Source organism: Prionailurus bengalensis, chromosome C1 (assembly GCF_016509475.1).
Source record: "Prionailurus bengalensis isolate Pbe53 chromosome C1, Fcat_Pben_1.1_paternal_pri, whole genome shotgun sequence".
In the NCBI taxonomy this organism is placed as follows: domain Eukaryota; kingdom Metazoa; phylum Chordata; class Mammalia; order Carnivora; family Felidae; genus Prionailurus; species Prionailurus bengalensis.
The window spans coordinates 76,872,226-76,893,276 of NC_057345.1; positions in this window are offsets into that span (position 1 = coordinate 76,872,226).

Consider the following 21,051-nt stretch of genomic DNA (forward strand, 5'->3'; position numbering starts at 1 on the left):
TCTGGCTAACTCAGCCGTGAGATTCAAGCTGCAGAGATTTAACTCTAATGTAAAATCATGAACGGATGAAAACTGGGATGTCATAAGTAATACATCTACAAGAGCAGGATGCAGTTACCATTTTTAAAAGGGCTTTAAAAAGAAAACAACATTCTCTGTTCTGTCTTTATGCCCCAAAATGAAAAGCCCCAGAGCTATTGTACTAACACAGGGCCATCTTTTCTTGCCTCCTTTTCTTCAATTGCTGCTTAATTGTTGTGGTGGGCTGGGAGGGTTTTGTTTTGTTTTTTTTTTTTGCCCCTTAAGGTCCCCCCATCCACATGAAAGCCCCTAATGTCTGCATTCCAGAGAAATGGGCACCGCATGGTCAAATGTGTATAGGCCAAATCCATTTCTTAGCATCTTCCTCTTTTTGTCTCAAAACTGATTTAAAACATTTGGAAAATCTGTCTATTCAGCTGAAGTGTTCTAGTGCATTCTTTCTGAGAAACAGTAGGGTCACATGTGATCTGTCTGATGGACTTTTCCGCTGCAATCTATAGCCATTTCCCCCGAGCCCCGCAGAGCCTGGCAAAGCAGAGGAGCTCTGTAATGGCTCCAATAACAATGTGTTCTTTGTGTGAAAGAATCCAGGGGGAAGAGCTGGGGTAGACTGGTCAGGAACGAAAAAACAGCATTTTTGCCCTTATTTATTTCTTCATTATGTACTCCGCCATTAAACATACTTTTTAACAGTAAATACCCCTTTCTATAAAACTCTGCCAAAGCGTGAAAAGAACAATACAGAAAGTTTTATTTTTAAAAGACTGTGGACGTTACTGCAAGTTAGTAACCTGCTTCAAAACAGATAGCTGACTTGGGATGAGCACTGGGTGTTGTATGGAAGCCAATTTGACAATAAAATATATATATAAAAAACCAAAAACCAAACAGACAGCTGATGGCAGGACTGCATTGCACGTGTGTGAACTCGGAAAGGGAGAGATGGCTCTGAAAGGAGCTTAATTCATCTGTTTCAAAATGTCACCTGATGTGCACACTGGAATAAAACCATCTCCTTCTAGTTCCAAAAATGTCACAAAATCAACACCCCACTCAAAGAACCAAAGAATCGCAGACTGGGTGCAGGTTCTCTAGCCACCTGAGCAGAAAGGAAACTGTGCTTGGTTGTCAGAACTTCAGGGATCCATGATCTCCCTCAGGAGCCCTCCGATGTTTCAGGTTTTTCAAAGTTGCTCTTCTGCCCTTGTATTCAAGAGAAGTATCTCTTATTTTTGTTGAAGGCTGGCTCCTCTTGTATAGTTAAACCACACACAACATGGGAAGGAAGGCTTTCACAAAGACCTTGTATATCCTTGAAGAGAGTAATGGAGTTTCCCCTTTGATCTCGTCTTCTGGAGGATATTCCAGTTTCTTCAGCATACTATACAAGGGGCATTTATCATTCATGTAACCACCAACATTAATATTAAATGTTCCAGAGCTATTGGGCTTCAAATGGTACTATAATACTTAAGTATTAAAAGGGGGGTGGTAGTGACATACTAAACTGGAAAGATTTAATGTTTTTTTTTTTTTTTTGAGAGACAGACAGAGCACGAGGGGAGGAGGGACAGAGAGAGAGGGAGACAGAGAAGCTGAAGCAGGCTCCAGACTCTAAGCTGTCAGCACAGAGCCCAACGTGGGGCTCAAACCCATGAACCATGAGATCATGACCTGAGCCAAAGTTGGACGCTTAACTGACTGAGCCATCCAGGCGCCCCTAAACTGGAAAGATTTAAATGTATATGTATATGTATATATATGTGAGGGTGAGAAATGAGATCTCTCATATAGGCCAGAGGGAGAACTGGTACAGCTTCTCTGGGGGACAGTTTGGCAGCAGGTATGAAGAATCTCCAAATATTCATGCCCTTTAACCTAGTGATTCCTCTTCTAGCAATTCATCCTAAGGAAATAATCATGTATACATGATTAATACAGTAGAGATTAAGCTAAGGAAAGTTGTTTGCAATGCTATTCATAAATAGTTAAAAGCTGAACTACCTTCCTAACCACACAGTAATAAAATAAATTGCCCTACAGTCATACGATAGAATATTTTGAAAGAATTAAAAAGGAAGTATTAGGAAGAAAAAGCATGACACCCAACTACACACACACACACACACACACACACACAGCATGACACCCCTTTTGTTAGAGAAAATAGTCCCTGATATTTGTGGTGCACTTGCTATGTGTGATACATACCATGCTAAGCACTTTATGTATGTTATTTCATTTAACCTTCAAAATGAACTTTTGGCTACAGGTTATTATCCTTATTTGGAGAAAAGAAAATGGAGGCTTCAACAGTTGAACTAACTTTCCAAGGCCAAGAAGGTAGTAAGACTGGAAACCTTTTTTTTTTTTTTTTTTTTTTTTTTTTTTGAGAGAAAGAGGGAGAGCAAGCAAACACATGCATGGGGGTGGGGGAGGGGCAGAGGGAGAGAGAGAATTTTAAGCAGGCACCACACCCAGCATGGAGCCTGACATGGGACTCGAGCTCACCACTGTGAAATCATGACCTGAGCTGAAGTGGGAGGCTTAAACAACTGAGCCACCCAGGGGCCCCCACTTGAAACTATTTCTACTTCATGACAGAGATTGTGGTCATCAACAGTAATGTTAGACTATTTAATAAACATATAAAACACTCAAAATTAATAATGTTAAACAGCAACGCTTATTATTCCTGACATTGGGATTACTACTATTTCCTTCTTTAAATTTATTTTTCAAGATATCTAAAATAAAGACCTATCTCTTATAATTGGATAAAAAGGATGCTGAAATTTGGTAATTCTCTCACTGACCCTTCCTCCATTTACACTCATACACAGATACACACAAGTAATATATAATCTGTTCTTCCTCAAACACAAATTTTCTTTAACCTTCAAACTTTTTGTCATCAGCATCCTGCCTAGAAGTGTGCTTCTCCAAAAAGGCTCTGAAGGATACCACTAAATGTAGGGGAGTTCCACCGCTTGCCTTTGAGGCCATGTCAATTTTCCTTCTCTTGCCTAGTTGCCAGTTAACAAAGCTCCATCAGAGATCGTTAGCACCAAAACCTTCAGTTTTTGTGGACTAAAAATGATCATTCTTATAAGCTCATTACTGTTTTTCAAGCCTTATTTATCACTGCCCAGGATCACCTTCTCTCTGGAAGTGAGCTATGTTTTTTCCCTGTTCTATACATCATCCATCACTGGCAGTAAGAGCTCAATGACTGGATGTTCACTGCAATTCTGGGGATGATGATGATGATGATGATGATGATGATGATGATGATGATGCTAGAAGCCAGGAAAGCCATAGTTCATTCTGCCACAGTCATGCTGCCTATAGCCAAACACAGCATGCGCTATTTTAACTTGAAAGGAAGTAGGTGAATACAGTGGGAAGGTGTCACATTTATATCCTTAATCTTTTGGCAAACATTTATTGAACAAATATGATGTGTCATGTGCTACACTAGACCTTAAGTCTACAAAGATGAATAAGGCCTAGTCTCTGCCATGGTGGAGCTAATAGTCTAGCCCAGGAGAGAGGCTAAAAATATAATTTGGGGCTTTACTGGGAAGGACCTTGTTAAGGAGTTTTGATTTTATCCTTTGGGTATGGAGAGTCTTCAGAAGTTTTTCAGTCAAATCATGACAGTCTGATTTGCTTACAGAGGAAGTACTCTGATGAGAATGTGAAAAATGGAGTAGTGTCCAAGAAACCATTATGAGACTGTGGATTAGTCAAGGAAGAAGTTATGCCAGTATGTACTAGTGCGACAAGGATATGGGTACATTTTGTTTGACAAGTCTTCGTAACCAGCTGGATTGCAAATGTGCAATGAGGAAGTAGGAGAGGTCACAGTTGTCTTTGAAGTTTTTAGCTTGAATGATCAGGAGATGGTGATACTACTCACCATGCCAGGGAATACAGAAGGAAGATTCTTAAGCTGTTTTTGGAAATGCTAAGTTTGATGTTTCTGAAGGATGTTATGTTGATTGGAGGGCACCTGGGTGGCTCAGCTGGTTAAGCGTCCGACTTCGGCTCAGGTCATGATCTCATGGTTTGTGCGACTGAGCACTGCGTCGGGCTCTGTGCTGAGAGTGCTGACCCTGCTTGGGATTCTCTCTTTCTTCCTCTCTCTCTCTGCCCCTCCCCCTATGAGCACATGCATATGTGCACTTTTTATCTCTCAAAGTAAATAAATAACCTTTAAAAAAAAAGAAAGCAATTGGGAATGCAGGTGTAGAACTCATGAGAGAGATCAGCAATGTGTTGGTTGTGATTTTGTCATACATATGTGAATTTGAGTTAGCAGTGAGGGTTTTTTCCTCTTTCTGAGAGAGGAAGCCAGATTGGGTTTTGAGGATGCAAACCCTTTAGATTTTCCATGCTCCTATCCTAACATGGTGATGTAACTTGATATGGTTTTCTAAATTATTTAATTGTCTGCAAACTCCTCAAGGGGATACACGAAATATAATGAATTTGCTCAGTGAATTAATGATTGCATGGAAAGAGGGCATGGGAAACATGAAGCGATTATATAGTCTGTTTTTCTAAGAGGTGTAGCTCCATAAGTAGCAAACAAAACAAGTGTGGCCTACAGACACCCTCACAGTCGCGGAAAGAGTGAACCCTTCACAGCCTGGCTGTGTCACCGCTCCATCCTTGACCCTTTGCTTCTCCCTCTTTCTAACTCCTCTCAAACCAATCTATTACCAAGCCACTGTATTAGTTCAGGCCAACGTCTTCTCACATTGTTTTACTACAGCAACATAGTCTAAAGCATTACCCATGCTTCAGCCAGTACAAGATTTATATACTGTAAATCTGATCATGTCAATCCCTGTTCAAAACATTTTAATGGTTCATATTATAATTGTGGTACAAACTTGTAATAGGACTGGCTGTCCAAAACCCTCTGTTTACGTCTCCAGCCTTACGTCTCTTATAAGCCTGCCTCCTTCCTCCTCCCATACTCATGCTCTCTAGTCACACTAAACTCTTTCTGTCCTCCATATGCTTTTTCTTCTATAGCCTCAGGACTTTCGCACATGCTGTTCCCACAGCCTAGAGCCCTATAACTTTTTTCTTGCTCCTCAACCTAATTCCTGTTAGCCTACAGGTCTCTGCTTAGTTTCCATACCCATCCCTTCTAGCATATGGAACGCTTTCCCTGATACTCCAAGTCTTGGTTTCATGCTCCTGATAGGTCTATCCGTGGCACTCTATGCTCGCTCTCCTGGCAGTACTTATCACACTGCACTGCTACAGCCTGTGGACCTTTCCTTCTCAGTGGGTTGCGAACTCTTATTCTCTGTTGTTCTTCCCAGCATCTAACACAGTGCCTGGCACGTAATAAGCGTTCCACAAAATATCTGATGGATGGACAAATGTCCTGCAGAAAGAGAGGAAATATGAGCATGTTACCTGGCGAAACAGGCTTCATGCTTTCTCTGTATCCTGTCTAGGTTGAGCCTGCAAATGAGGTCAGTGTTTAATCAATTGGTCCACTAAGTGCCGTTAAACTATAGCTTCTCATGCAGAGTCAGAGATGAAAGAAAACTGAAGTTGAAATTCTCCTCAGAAAAAGAGCAAGCACTAATATTTCAAAGAGAAGACGCTTAGATGAAACATAGCCATCTCGTGGTTGTACTGGCAGGTGGGAGGTTATTAGCATCCCTGATAAGCAAGGAGATGGAGCCCAAGGCACTTCCCCTCTTCTCTCCCCCTTTCTCTCTCTCCTCCTTTTCTCTCTTTCTCTTCCCTTCCCCCTTTCCCAAGCAACAATCTTAGAGAAGGAAAGTGCAATTACGCGGTGCCTGTTTAAAATTTAAGAAGACAAAAATGAGTTGAGGGTTTATTTTTCCCTTTTTGCAGGAAACAAATTAGCCCACAGTAGACTTGTGCCTGCAAGCAGTCCATTTAATTTGGTTATTTCCTACGCCTTGAGCCTAGCTTTTTCCCACTAATTCTGCCGGCCTGTTTCCATATCAGGGCCGATCTCTTCCCTGTATCCAGAATCATGTGACAAGTGAGAGTCCTGTCTGTATTTTATCTATTTAATCATCCCACCACCTTAGTCCCCAAAGAATCTAAGGTGATGAGTCATTTTTTATAAGCACAATCTCTTCCCTAAATTGGATGCCCACTGGTTACAAGCAGTGCTTACTAAAATTCCAAACCCTCACCATTAAGCATATGGTTAAAAATCAGTTCATAATGTTCATGATTCCAATGTGTTTGCGTTATTGAGGACAGAAGCCCAAAAGATGACCATACATGGAGTCCCTGCCCCAGGCTGTCTAGTTGTAGACAATCCCTGTGCCCTGTAACTACTTTGAGCTAGCAGAGGAATTCTGATCTTCACCCTGAACTCCAGGCCCTTGGGCCCAACTCCCTGCCAGAAATGGTCATCTGATAGCTCTGCAGGCTTCTCGCATTTGAGACACCCCAAATTCACCTCATCTTGCTCCCAACATAGTACAGTGGCCAAGAGGATAGAATCTGGTGCTAATGTTCCTGAGTTCAAATCCTGGCTCTACCATTTGGCAGCTGCACATACACAAATGATTTAACCCCTCCGTGCCTCTGTTTCTTCATCTACATGGATAATAACAATGCCTACAACACAGGGCTGTTACTAGAGATCAAGTGTTTAGAATGTGGAACAGCACAGCATGTTCAGCAACGACTGGCTTGTGTTGTTGCTCTCACTGTTAACTCCCTCCTCCCCCATCTCGGTTGGTGAACAGCGTCGCTATCTTCCAAGCCTTCAGGAAGTAAAAGTCAGCCTGGCTCTTCCCAATCCATCACTTCACCCATCATTAGTCTCCCAAGCCTAGCTCACTTTATATTCCTAAAAACCTCCTGACTCTGCCTCCTTGTCTCCGCCTCCAGGGACAATGTTTTGACTCAAACTTTCTTTTTTTTTCTTACCTGGATGAATGCGGTTGACTTCTAAACTATCTTGGCTCCTCCAGTCTTGCCCCCTCAGAAGAAACCACTGTGTCGCTTCCCTGTGGAAAAATACCTTCCTCGACATACTACTCTATGCCTCTAACAGCAGTCTCCACCTCCCTGGTCTCCTTCCCCTCCCCGTCTCCAGCCACAAGGAACTAACCATGGGTGGATGCCCAACACAGCATGCACTCTTGTGTCTGGCCTTTGCACAAGTCACTCTCAGGCCTCATGATTCATTCTCTGCCTTCTTTACCAGGCAGTTCACTGTGCTTGTCCTGAGGCCCAGCTTTTCTCTGAACTCAGCAGGGCCTTGTGTATGCCTCATCATGGCCCTCACCATGCTATATTGCACTTGTCTGTTCACTTGGATATCTCCTCTACCTCATCATTCCCTTGGTGAGAAGTCTATTTGGTATGGTTAAGAAGAACATGGACGTCATTGTGCCAGGTTTGAATCCTGGCTCCTAGCACTTCCTAGCTATGTGACTTATGGCAAGTTGCCTCACCTCTGTACCTTCATTTTTCTTATCTATAAGGGCAATGAAAAGTCTTACCTCATAGGAACATTTTGAAAATTAAATGAATTACTTGGAACCATTCCTGGTACATAATAAGATAAATAAAGGGAGGCTATTATTATTGCTATTGCTATTATTATTATTATCCCTGTCCTATTATGAATTGGGACCTCAAATAGTACCTAGTAAAAAGTCAGCAACATAAGTAGGTTTTAAGATAAAAAGACAATGCCCCCAACTTGAGCCTGATTTCATTGCTTACCACTGGGTAACAGATATTTGCAAGCACTTAGACCTCACTGCCCCCACTGCCCCACCAGGGCAGCCCCCTGAGGGATGCACTCAGAGGCCAGTTCCGAGGACCCTGGGTGGCTTGGGGCAGGAGGAAGTGTGTGCACTTCGGAGCAAGAAGTCCAGAGTCTGCCACCATAAAACCCATTATACTCCACACAATTCCTTAATTTCTCTGTTTCCTCTGTAAAATGGAAAATCATACCTACTTTGCAATGAAATGTATAAAGCAACTGGCCTTGTGCTGGCATGTAGTAAATAGTGTCTACTAAAGTTAAAAAAGGGGCAGGTGGGTGGCTCACTAGGTTGAGCATCCAACTTCGGCTCAGGTCATGATTTCACAGTTCGTGGGTTCAAGCCCCGCATCTGGCTCTGTGCTGACAGCTCAGAGCCTGGAGCCTGCTTTGGATTCTGTGTCTCCTCTCTCTGTCCTTCCCCTGCTTGTGCTCTGTGTCTCTCTCCCTCTCTGAAAAAAACTAACCATTAAAAAACATTTTTTAAGTTAAAAAAAAAAACTTTTTTTTCTCAGCATTAATGCAGAACCATTCTAACTAATCAAAACACCCAAAAATCTTACAGAAGAAAGTTGTTAAAAGTGAATATTGGTATAATGTTAATAGGAAAGGAAATGGTTATTAAAGAGAATTCTCCAGGTATGTTTTGGAGATGAGGAATTTGTGTAAAATAAATCCTTTCTGATAATTTTCTAATTCCCTGAAAGTGAGATCCTGGCAAGTACAATCTTGTAACAAGAAATGTCATGTGGAAGAGAACTGGCTATTTAAAGCCTGTTCTGGTATCTGTCTTTGATCCGTTCTGGCCTTTCCCATACAGTAAGTGAGCCACATATCTGACCATGATTCCTATACAGACCTTTAGTCCCTATCCCACACTGGCCAATGGGACTGGGCCCCTGCTATATACCAATGCCTAATAAATATTTACTCAGTTATTGAATGAATAAATGATCTCTTCTTAGCTCAGTGACCAGAGTTATTTGGTTACAGCCAAAGGCCACGGCTATGCTCACCTACAATTCCTAGAAATTACTTGTTCACCGCTGCCTATCAAATAGGTCATGCACAGGAGGGAATATTTGACATGTGTGAGCTACACATTGCTCAAGTGAGGACTCCCCCCTATTCTTCTAGAGCATTCATTGTCTGGCCCCAAGAGATAAAGTTTGACTCTTTCTCTTAAAAAAACAAAAAAATAAACAACAACAAAAAACTATAAACAAACAGTGGCTCCAGAACTAACTTCATAATAAAAAAATTCTCTCTACCCCCAACCCCCTCATCAAGAAAAAGAAATCCTTAGTAATAAAACAAAAACAACCATTACTGAGCATTTTCAGAGCATAATTTCAGAGCAGAACTCCTGGTAAGCATTCCAGAAGACAGATGCCTCTCTATTCTGAGCAAGTTCTGCTATCCCTGTGTCTCCAGGACAATTGTGCTGAGCCTTAACATGGCCAAGGGGCCGAGAACATAAAGTCATCACATGACCAATCATGAGTTCTGGGCATCATGATTACACTCCTTCTGGGCTTTACTCTCATTTCAAAGTTATTCTGTGGAGCACTTGAAAAAAAAATCTTCTGTCATGGTAGGCCAAACTTGGTATACAATCAAATGCTTAAAATATGATTGTTTTGACTTTAGAGTGAGACAGTTCAGTACAGAGCACAAAGCCTTGCCTGTGGAGTCAGGAGTCCTAGGTTCTAGTCCACTAGCTAGTTGTAGGACTTTAGGTACATCACTTAGTTCTCAAGTCCTCAGTGGTTTCAGCTGTAAAATGAGGTGAATTGGTCCAGACCATCTCTAAGTTTCCTTCAAGGGTGAAAACGTATTCAAAGCCATGTGTATTTAGCACATCAATTTTATCATATAGTACTGCTTTTGAATTAACTAACATAATACATCCTAACAGTTCCATTGTAGAAGCTAAATTAAAGGGCACTATTTTAGCTTGAAAATCTTTTCCTAGATTACTTTTCCAAATTAGTATATAGGGTAAACCAAAAGTCCCTGTTCATCTATATTTAAAATGGCCACAAATTTGTATGTACCTTAACAAATAAGACAAGAACTGTAAATGACATCTACAAGCAACTGGGGTATATTTTCAACATTTATTGTGACATAATGAATAAGAATTGTACTAATACCTGTGTGTGGAGTCACTGATAACATATTTGCATGATATATGGATAGTGACGCTAGGCAGATTCAACACATGATAGTAAAACATTTGTTATTTAGAATCTCCCAGAAATTAGTATGAGAAACCAACCAATCATGAACATAAAAGCACTTTTTCTTCGCAGCTGTGATTTCACTTCGCAGCAAAACAAAAGATATTAAAAAACAGAGTCCCCCACCCCATTTCCTCTTGGCTTTACTGCCTTACACACATTTACTCACGCTCCCTCCAGTCTCAATGGAGGTAAGGCTCATTCTTGCAAAAGTCAGTTTCTCTCCCTTGTATTGATAATAGTTTTGCTCTTTGATGGATATGTGCCTAAACCAGAGTTGCCACACTCTGTCTCACTCATATATCCTCAGTCCCTCTCTTTCTCCTGGTTCCTCCCTCTTTTCTACTAACTCATACAGTTATCCTGTACAATTAGAATAATTTGCTTGGCTATAATGAAACCTGTATTAAAACTCCTTCTATTTAGATGAAGGGAAGCTTCCAAATACATTCTATGAGGCCAGCATTACCCTGATACTCAAACCAGAGAAAACACTACAAAAAGGAAAACCATTGTCCAGTATCCCTGATGAACACAGTTGCAAATATCAACAAAGTATCAGCAAACCACATTCAACAATACGTAAAAAAAAGGATCAGACACCACAATCAAGTGGGATTTATTCCAGGGATGCAAGGATTGTTCAACGTTTACAAATCAATAAAAGTGATATAACACATTAACAAAATCAAGCATAAAACATACAATCACTCAAATAAATGCAGAGAAAGCATTTGATGAAATGCAACATCTATTTATGATAAAAACTCAATAAGGTTGGTTTAGAGGGAATATACCTCAAGGCCATATATATCAAAAACTCACAGCTAACACTAAACTCAATGGTAAAAAACAGAGCCTTTCCTCTAACATCAGAAACAAGACAAGGATATCCACTTTCACCACTTTTATTCAACACAGTACTGTAGGCTCTGGCCAGGGCTATCAGACAAGAAAAATAAATAAAGGCATCCAAATTGGTAAGGAGAGTACAACTGTCACTACTTGCAGATGATGTAATAGGTGACACAGAAAACCCTAAAGATTCCATCAAAAACAATTAGAAGTAATAAATAAATTCAGTAAAAGTGCAGGATACAAAGTAATATACAGAAATCAGTTACATATCTACATACGTAGATAGCAGATAGTAGATTGCTACACAATAGCAGAAAGATAAATTAAAAAAAAACAATTCCATTTACTGTTGCACAAAAGGAATAAAATACCCAGTTGTAAAGTTAACCAAGGAGATGAGAGACCCATACTCTGAAAACTATAAAACACTGATGAAAGAAACTGAAGACAACACAAATGGAAAGTACTTCACGCTTAAAGATTAGAAGAATTAATATTGTTAAAATGTCCCTACAACCCAAATCAATCTATAGAGTCAATGCAATCCCTGTCAAAATACCAACATCATTTTTTACAGAACTAGAACAAACAATCCTATAATTTGTATGGAACCACAAAAGACCCTGACTAGCCAAGACAATCTTGAGAATGAAGAACAAAGATGAAGGTATCACAATCCCATATTTCAAGATACATTACAAAGCTACAGTAATCAAAACAGTAAGGTACTGACACAAAACAGAGTTCAAAAGACCAGAATAGGGAACCCAGAAATAAACCCACTCTTATATGGTCAATTAATCTATGACAAAGGAGGCAAGAACATACAGTAGGGGAAAAAACAGTTTCCTTAATAAATGGTGCTGGAAAACTGGACAGCTACATGCAAAAGAATGAAACTGGACCACTTTCTTACACTATACACAAAAATATACTGAAATGGATTAAAGACTTAAATATGGGACATGAAGCCATAAAATTCCTAGAAGAAAATATAGGCAGTAATTTCACTGACATTGGCCTTAGTAACATTTTTCAAGATATGTCTCCTTCAGTAAGGGAAACAAAATCAAAAAAAGAAAAAAGAAAAAAACTATTGAGACTACATCAAAATAAAAAGCTTCTGCACAGCAAGCCAGGAATAAAACTAAAAGTCAACTTACTGAATGGAAGAAAATTTGCAATGATATATATGATAAGGGGCTATTGACTAAAACATATAAAAGAACTTACACAACTCTAAACCAAAACAGCCCAAATAATCTGATTTAAAATGGACAAAGGATCTGAATAGACATTTTTCCCAAAGAAGACATACGGGCCAACAGACACATGAAAAGATGCTTAATGTCATCAATCATCAGGTTAATGCAATTCAGAACCACAATGAGATATCACCTCACACCTGTCAGAAAGGCTAAAATAAAAAAGACAACAGATAAGAAGTGTTGACCACGATGTGGAGAAAAAGGAACCCTCATGCACTGCTGGTAGGGATGTAAACTGGTACAGCCACTGGGGAAAAGAGTGGAGGTTTCTAAAAAAATTAAAAATAGAAATACCATATGATTCAATAATGCCACTACTAGGTATATACTTGAAGAAAATTAAAACATTAATTTGAAAAGATATGTGCTCCCTTAGGTTTACTGCAGTGTTATTTATAATAACCAAGGTATGAAAGCAACCTAAGCGTTCATCAAAAGATGAACAGATAAGACTCATTGTGTGGATAAAGATACACAATGGAATATTATTCAGCCATAAAAAAGATGAGATCTTGCCATTTTCAACAGCATGGATGGACCTAGGAGTATTATGCTAAGTGACATAAGTCCAAGAAAGAAAAATACCAAATGATTTCACTTATATGTGGAGTCTAAAAACAAAACAAATGAATAAACAAACAAAAAGCAGAAACAGACCCCTATACCTTATCTCACTCTTGATCAAGAATCAAAGGTCACATTTTGGTGTATAGTCTTATATACTTCTTTCCATGCTTATAAATCATGAGTGAATATTTAAGTACATGTATTGAACTTTGGGGTAATTTATAGTAAAAAAAAAAAACCCTTAGATTCTATAGTATTTCCTTATTTACATCTCATAAGAAAACCCTTCTAAGTTACCTAGTTTGGACATAACTCATTTTTTTCAATAGCTGCATAATGATATGGATGCACCACAATTCATTCAACCAATTTGCTATTAATGAACTTTCAGGGTATCTCTGATTTAGTCATTACACATGATATTATAATGTTCTTTTTCAAACTGACATATTTATTTCTAAAGAAAAAATTTCCTCTAGGTGAAGTGATACTAAAGTATACATGTATTTTTAAGTTATAAAAGATGCTGCCACATTATAAGACTCTAAGATTATAATGCTTCAATTTCAACGTATAATATTAACACTACTCTGATTAAAACTGAAAAATACAACATAGTAGAAAAATGGACAGAGTAACAATTCACTGAAGGGTAATTCCAAATAGCTAATAAATATAGTACCTCACTGATCATTAGAAAAATGCAAATTAAAGAAACGTAAGATCATATCCAACTCATCGAATTGGCAAAAAAGAAAAGAAAAAGAATACTGATACTAAAATACACTGATGATTTACATCAGGCAAAAAGGGAAAAGGGCATTCTTTTAACATTAGGGACACTAATCATTTTCTGTTCTATTTGCTTGAAATATTTTTTTCAACTTCTTTCACATCTTTTGACTTGTTATAGTATTTTGGGCCAAGTTTAAAAATCCAAGTTTACATAGTCATATGTTTTTCCCTTAAGGCTTCTAGTGTTCTGTCTTGCTTCAAAAGATACTGTTTACCCCATCCTCTCCTAATTTTTCTTCTAAAATTTTTACTGCCTTTTGTTTTGTATTTAAATTTGTAGTATCTTTGGGATTTATTTTTACATGTAATGAGAGATGAGTATAATTTTAATTTTCTTCCAGATGGAAAGCAAGTTATGTCAACATTGTTTATTAAGTCAATTATTTTTCTAACCTGAAATTGAAAATATCACCTTTGGCATATGTTAACTTCCCATAGTCACTAGAATTTATTTTTCGATTCTCTGTTCGATTCCATTGGTCTTTTAAGTCAATATCATATTGCTTTAATTACAGTGGCGCCACAGCATGATTTCGTCTCTAGTAAAACATCACTGCTTTTATTTTTAATAATTTTGCTGATTACTTCAGACATTTAATCTTTCATGGGTTTTTAAAAAATTACTCTTTGTATTTTGAAGTAATTATAGATTCACATGCAATTTATAGAGAAATCCTATGATTCTCCCAATACCAGCATACTGATAAACTATAATACTGTATCACAATCATGGTGCTGACATCAATAGAGTCAAGATATGGAACATTTCCACTGCCACAAGGATCCTTTGTGCTGCCCTTTTAAATTTTTATTTAATTTATTTTTTAAATTTACATCCAAGTTAGTTAGCATATAGTGCAATAATGATTTCAGGAGTAGATTCCTTAACGCCCCTTACCCGTTTAGCCCATCCCCCTCCTACAACCACTCCAGTAACTCTGTTTTTTCTCCATATTTAAGAGTCTCTTATGTTTTTGTCCCTGTCTGTTTTTATATTATTTTTGATTCCCTTCTCTTATCTTCATCTGTTTTGTATCTTAAAGTCCTCATGAGTGAAGTAATATATTTGTCTTTCTCTAATTTCGCTTAGAATAATACCCTCTAGTTCCATCCACGTAGTTGCAAAAGGCAAGATTTCATTCTTTCTGATTGCTGAGTAATACTCCGTTGCATATATATACCACATCTTCTTTATCCATTATCCATTGATGGACATTTGGGCTCTTTCCATACTTTGGCTATTGTTGATAGTGCTGCTACAGACATTGGGGTGCATGTGCCCTTTGAAACAGCACTCCTGTATCCCTTGGATAAATATCAGTAGTGTAATTGCTGGGTTGTAGGGTAGGCCTATTTTTAATTTTTTGAGGAACCTCCATACCATTTTCCAGAGTAGCTGCACCAGTTTGCATTCCCACCAGCAGTGCAAAAGAGAGCCTCTTTCTCCGTATCCGCGCCAACATCTGTTGTTGCCTGAGTTGTTAATGTTATGTGCTGCCCTTTTATAGCCACACCCACTTCTGTTCCCCCCTACTCCTTCATATCTAGCAACCACTGATCTGTTCGCCATTTCTATAATTTTGTAATTTCAAGAATGTTATATAAATGGAATCATGGCAGTATAAAACTTTTGGGGATTGACTTTTCCACTTGGCATAATTCCCTTGGGATTCATCCAAGTTGTTACCTGCATCAGTGGTTCATTTCCTGTTGTTGCTGAGTAATATTCCATGGCAACATACCACAATTTGTTTAACCATTCACTCACTGAAGAACATGTATCACTTCCAGTTACAAATTAAGTTGGTTTGGACGTTCACATCCAGGTTTCTGTGTGAATATAAGTTTTCACTTTTCTAGAATAAATGACTAAGAGTTTAATTGCTAAGTTGAGGTTATATGCTACTTACATGTTTAGCTTTATGAGAAATGGCCAAACTGTTCTCAAAAGTGACTACCATTTGACATCCCACCAGCAATGCCTTAGTGGTCCTGTTTCTCCTATGCTAACCCGCATTTGATGTTGTCACTATTTGTTATTATAACCATTTGGATACGTGTGTGGTGCTATCTCATTATGGTTTTAATTTGCATTTCCCTAATGGCTAATGATATTTACCATCTTTTCGTATGTTTATTTTCCAACTGTATATCCTTTTTAATGAAATCTCTATGCATATCTTTTGCCCATTTTCTAACTGGATTTTTGTTTTTTACTGTTAAATTTTGAGAAGTCTTTATATATTGAAGATACTGTTTCTTTGCCAGATATGTGGTTTGCAAATATTTTATCCCAGTGTGAAGCTTGTTTTTTCATCCTCTTAAAAGGGTTGCTCCCAGAAGTTTTTTTAAACTTTGAATAAGTAAAATTCATTGATGCTTTTGGTATCAAATATACCAAGTCTCTGCCTAGCCTTAGATCCTGAAGTTTTTCTTTTATTTTCTTCTTAAAAATTTTATTTTTGCATTTTACATTTAAGTCTGTGATCCACCTTGAGTTAATGTTTGTATAAAATGTGAGACTTAGAATCAGGTTCTTTTTTTTTTTTTTTTTTTTTTTTTTTGCCTGTGGATATCCAATTGCTCCAGCACCACCGTTGAAAAAATCTATTTTCCTGTATTGAATTGCTTTTGCACTTCTGTCAAAAATCAATTAGGCATATTAGTGTAAGGATATTTCTGGTTCCTTTACTCTATGTCCATTGATCGCTGTGTCTAGCCCTCTGCCAATATCACACAGTCTTGATAACTATAGTTATATAATGTTCTTGAAATCCTGGAAATTGATCTTCCCCACTTTTTATTTTCAAAATTATTCTACCTATTCTAATTTCTTTTCTTTTCCACATATATTTTAGAATAGTACTGCTTATCTCTAGAAAACTAGTAAATTTTTTTTTAATCAGTTTGGGGGAGAACTGACATCTTTACAGTGTTGGATTTTCCAATCCATGAAAATCTCTATCTATTTGGATCTTCTCTGATGTCTTTCATCAGTATTTCATAGTCTTCATCACACAAGTTCTGTACATTTTTTATTAGGTTCATATCTAAGTGTTTAAAGTTTCTGAGCAACTCTAAATGATAGATTTTCAATTTGTATCCATGTGTTCATTGCTAGTATACTGAAATATGGTTGACTTTGTGTATTTTTAACTACTTTCTTGAACTTTGCTGAATTTACTTTGTGGTTCTGTAGGGTTTTCATTTTTTAAATGTGTATTTATTTTTGAAGCGCGCGCGCACACACACACACAGGGGAGGGACAGAGAGAGGAAGAAAGAGAATCTCAGGCAGGCTCTATGCTGTCAGTGTGAACCCTGAGGTTTTATTTCTTAGAAACGGTTTTATTTCTTACTCTATGCTATGTATCTTTTATTTATCTTGCTTTACTGTCATGGCTAGAACTTCTAATACTATGGATGAGAATAATAAGAGTGGACATTCTCCCCAGTTTTAAAGGGAAACCATTCAGTATTTTACCACTAAGTATAATGTTAGCTGTAGGGTTTTCTGTAAATTGGCTTCTTGAATTTTTTCAACATTGGTTGAAAATTGGTTGATTTTTCAAATATTGAGCCAGCCTTGTATCTCTGGAATAAACTCTACTTGGTCATGATGTATACTTCATTTTACACAATGTTGAACTCTGCTTATTTTTGTTCAAGATTTTAAGTCTATATTCATGAGAGATACCGGTCTGTAGTTTCCGTTTTTTGTAGTGTCTCTGTTTCTTTCATGGAGGTAAATATTAGCTTCATAAAATGAATTGGTAAGTATTCTCTCCTTTTCTGTTTTTTTTTTTTTTTTTTTTTTGAAGAGATTGTATAGAATTGTGTTCTTTCTCTTCTAAACATTTGGGCCTGGAGGTCTTTTTTTGGCAATTTTTAATTGTGGATTCAATTTCTTTAATATTGAGTGAACTCTGATAATTTGTGTTTTTCAAGATGTTGGTTGATTTCATCTAGGTTGTGTGTAGTTATTCATAGTATCTCCTTGTCATCGTTTTGGTGTCCACAGGCTTCACTATAGATGTCCCCTGTCTCATTCTTGATTTCAGAAATTTGTATCTTCTCTCCCTTTACTTTTGGTGTCAGTTTTGCTAGTTGTTTTTCAATTTGATTGATTCTTTTTCAAAAACCAATTTTTTTTGTTTCACTGTGTTTTTTTCCTATTGCTTTCCTGTTTTCAATTTCACTGATTTTTGTTCATATCTTTATTATTTTCTTCTTTTCCTCATTTTCCACTTATTTTGTTCTTCTCTTTCTAGTGTTTTGAGGCAAAAGCTTAGATTATTGATTTGAGACCTCCCTTCTTTTCTGATATAAGCACTCAGTGCTATATAGTTCTCTTTCAGCACTACTTTAGCTGTGTCCCTCAAATTTTTTATGTTGTATTTTCATTTTCATTAATTCAATATATTTTTATTCCTTTTAGGTTTTCTATTGACCCATGGATTATGTAGAGGTATGTTGTTTATTTTCCAAGAATTTGGAGATTTTCTTATTATCATTCTGTTACTGATCTCTAACTTGATACCACTGTAGTTAGAGAACATAATCTGCATGATAACAATTCTTTAATAATTGATCAAGTTTGGGGGCTCCTGGGTGGATCAGTCAATTAAGGGTTTGACTCTTGATTTTGGCTCAGGTCATGATCTGCAGTTTGTGGATAGAGCCCTGCATCAGGCCATCTGCTGAGAGTACACAGTCTGCTTAGGATTCTCTCTCTCCCCCTTTCTCTGCCCTTCTCCTGTACTCACTCACACACTCTCTCTCAAATAAATAAATATTTAAAAAATGATTTTAAAGTTTGTTTTATGGCCTACTATATAGTTTCTCTTGGTCTATGTTCTGTGAGCACTTAAATAGAATGTGTATTCTTCTGTTTGGGGATGGAGTGTTCAAACATTGATTAGGTCCCATTGTTTAATGGTATTGATTTCTTCCATATCACTGATTTTCTGTCTAGTTGTTCTATCAATTGATGGGAAAGCAGTGTTGAACTCTCAACTATAATATTTAATTCTTACAGTCTGTATCTGTTTTATTTCACATATTTTGCAGGGATTTTTTGTGTATACATATTTAGAATTCTAGGTCTTATTGATGTATTAACCCTTTTATCATTATATAATATCTCTCTCTGATGTCTGAAGTCTGTTTTATCTGATATTAAAGTAGCTACTCCTGCTTTCATTTTATTAATTGTATATGTTATGTCGTTTTTCCTACTTTCAACCTACCTATATCACTATGGTTGAAGTGAGATTGTCGTAATAGTGTATTTTTAGGTAGTTTTTAAATACATTCTGCCAAACTTTGTGTTTTAATTGGTTCATTTATACCACTTACATTTAATATAATTATTGATAGGTTAGGATGTAAGTCCGTCATTCATTTTTTGTTTTCTTCTGTTGTTCTTTGTTTTCTTTTTCCTGCTTTCCTTTTTGATACATGAATATTTTCTATACTACCTAAAGCAAAGTACAGATTTAGTGCAATCCCTATCAAAATACCAACAGCATTTTTCACAGAATTAGAACAACCCATCCTAAATTTTGTATGGAACCACAAAATACTTGAATAGACTAAGCCATCTTGGGAAAGATTGCTTTCTTTCCCAAAAGAAAAAGCTAGAGCCATCACAATCTCAGATTTCAAGATATAATCCAAAACCACAATAATCAAGACAATGAGGTATTGGCACAAAAACAGACACATAGATCAATGGAACAAAATAGACAACCTGGAAATAAACCAACAATTATATGGTCAATTAATTATATGGTCAATTAAGAAGGCAAGAACATAACAGGGCAGAAGACAGTCTCCTCAATAAATGGTGCTAAGAAACCTGGACAGCTACATGCAGATAAAGTGGATGACTCTCTAACACCATACACAAAAATAAATTAAAGACCTAATGTGAGATGTGAAACCATAAAACTCCTAGAAGATAATATAGGCAATAATTTCTCTTACATCAGATGTAACAACACTTTTCTAGATGGGTATTCTGGGGCAAGGAAAACAAAAGCAAAAATAAATTATTGGGACAACAACAAAATAAAAATGAATGAGAGAAGATACCTGCAAATGATATATCCAGTAAGTGATTAATATCCAAAATATATAAAGAACTCATAAAACACCAAAAAAATAAAGTATTATTTTAAAAATGGGCAGAAGACATGAATAGACATTTTTCCAAACTTTGTATGAAAAGCATGAAAAGATGCTCGGCATCACTAATCATCAGGGAAATGCAAATCAAAACCACAATGAGATATCACCTTATACCTGTAAGAATAGCTAAATTCACAAAGATAACAAATAACAAGTGTCAGAGAGGATGTGGAGGAAAAGGAACCTTTGTGCACTGTTGGTGGTAATGTAAATTGCTACAACCACTGTGGAAAATAGTATGAAGGTTTCTCAAAAAATTAAAAATAGAAATACCATATGATTCAATAACTCCACTACTGGCTTTTTACCCAAGGAAAATAAAAACACTAATTCAAAAAGATATATGCCCCATATGTTTACTGCAGCATTATTTACAATAGCCAAGATATGGAAGTAAACTGAGTGTCCATCAATAGATAAATGGGTAAGGACATTATCTGTGGGAAGATGTGAGGTGTGTGTGTGTGTGTGTGTGTGTGTGTGTGTGTGTGTATCATCCAGTCATAAAAAAGGAGACTGTGCCATTTGAAACATGGATAGACCCAGAGTGTTTATGCTAAGTGAAAGAAGTCAGACAGGGAGAGACAAAATACCATATGATTTCACTCATAAGTAGAATCTAAAAAAACCCCACAAATGAATAAACAGACAAAAAGCAGAGTCAGACCTATAAATACAGAGAACAAACTAATAGCTGCAGAGGAGAGGTGGGTGGGGAGTTGAGCAAAATGGGTGAAGGGGAGTTAGAGATATGAGCATTCAGTTAGGAAGTAAGTCACAGGAATAAAAGGCACAGCATAAGGAGTGTAGTCAATGATATTGTAATAATTATGTATGGGGACAGACAGTAGCTACATTTGCAGTGAACCAGCATAATGTATAAACTTGTCCAATCACTAAGTTGTAAACCTGAACCTAATGTTAACATTGAGTGTCAACTGTACTTAACATTTTTTTTTAATTAAAAAACATGCAATGAAGCAATCATTTGGAAAAAAATTTTCAGTAAAGCTTTACCCAGCTGAGCTTTACACAATATCTTCCATCCATACTCAGACTGAAAAATCACAATGAAAACAATAAAAGGAGAAAGAAACACAAATTGTCTACAGACACCTGGCAATCAACTAGCCACTCAGGCAGATAGGTTTGATAGGGTACCTGCCTCTGCTCAACTTCCAGGCAATATCCCCAGGGTCCCAAGTGGCACAAAAATGTAAAAAAATGTTGTCTAGAAAAGAGTAGGGTAATTTGGGGACAATTGCTGCAATATGGAAATAAGTCCATAGACT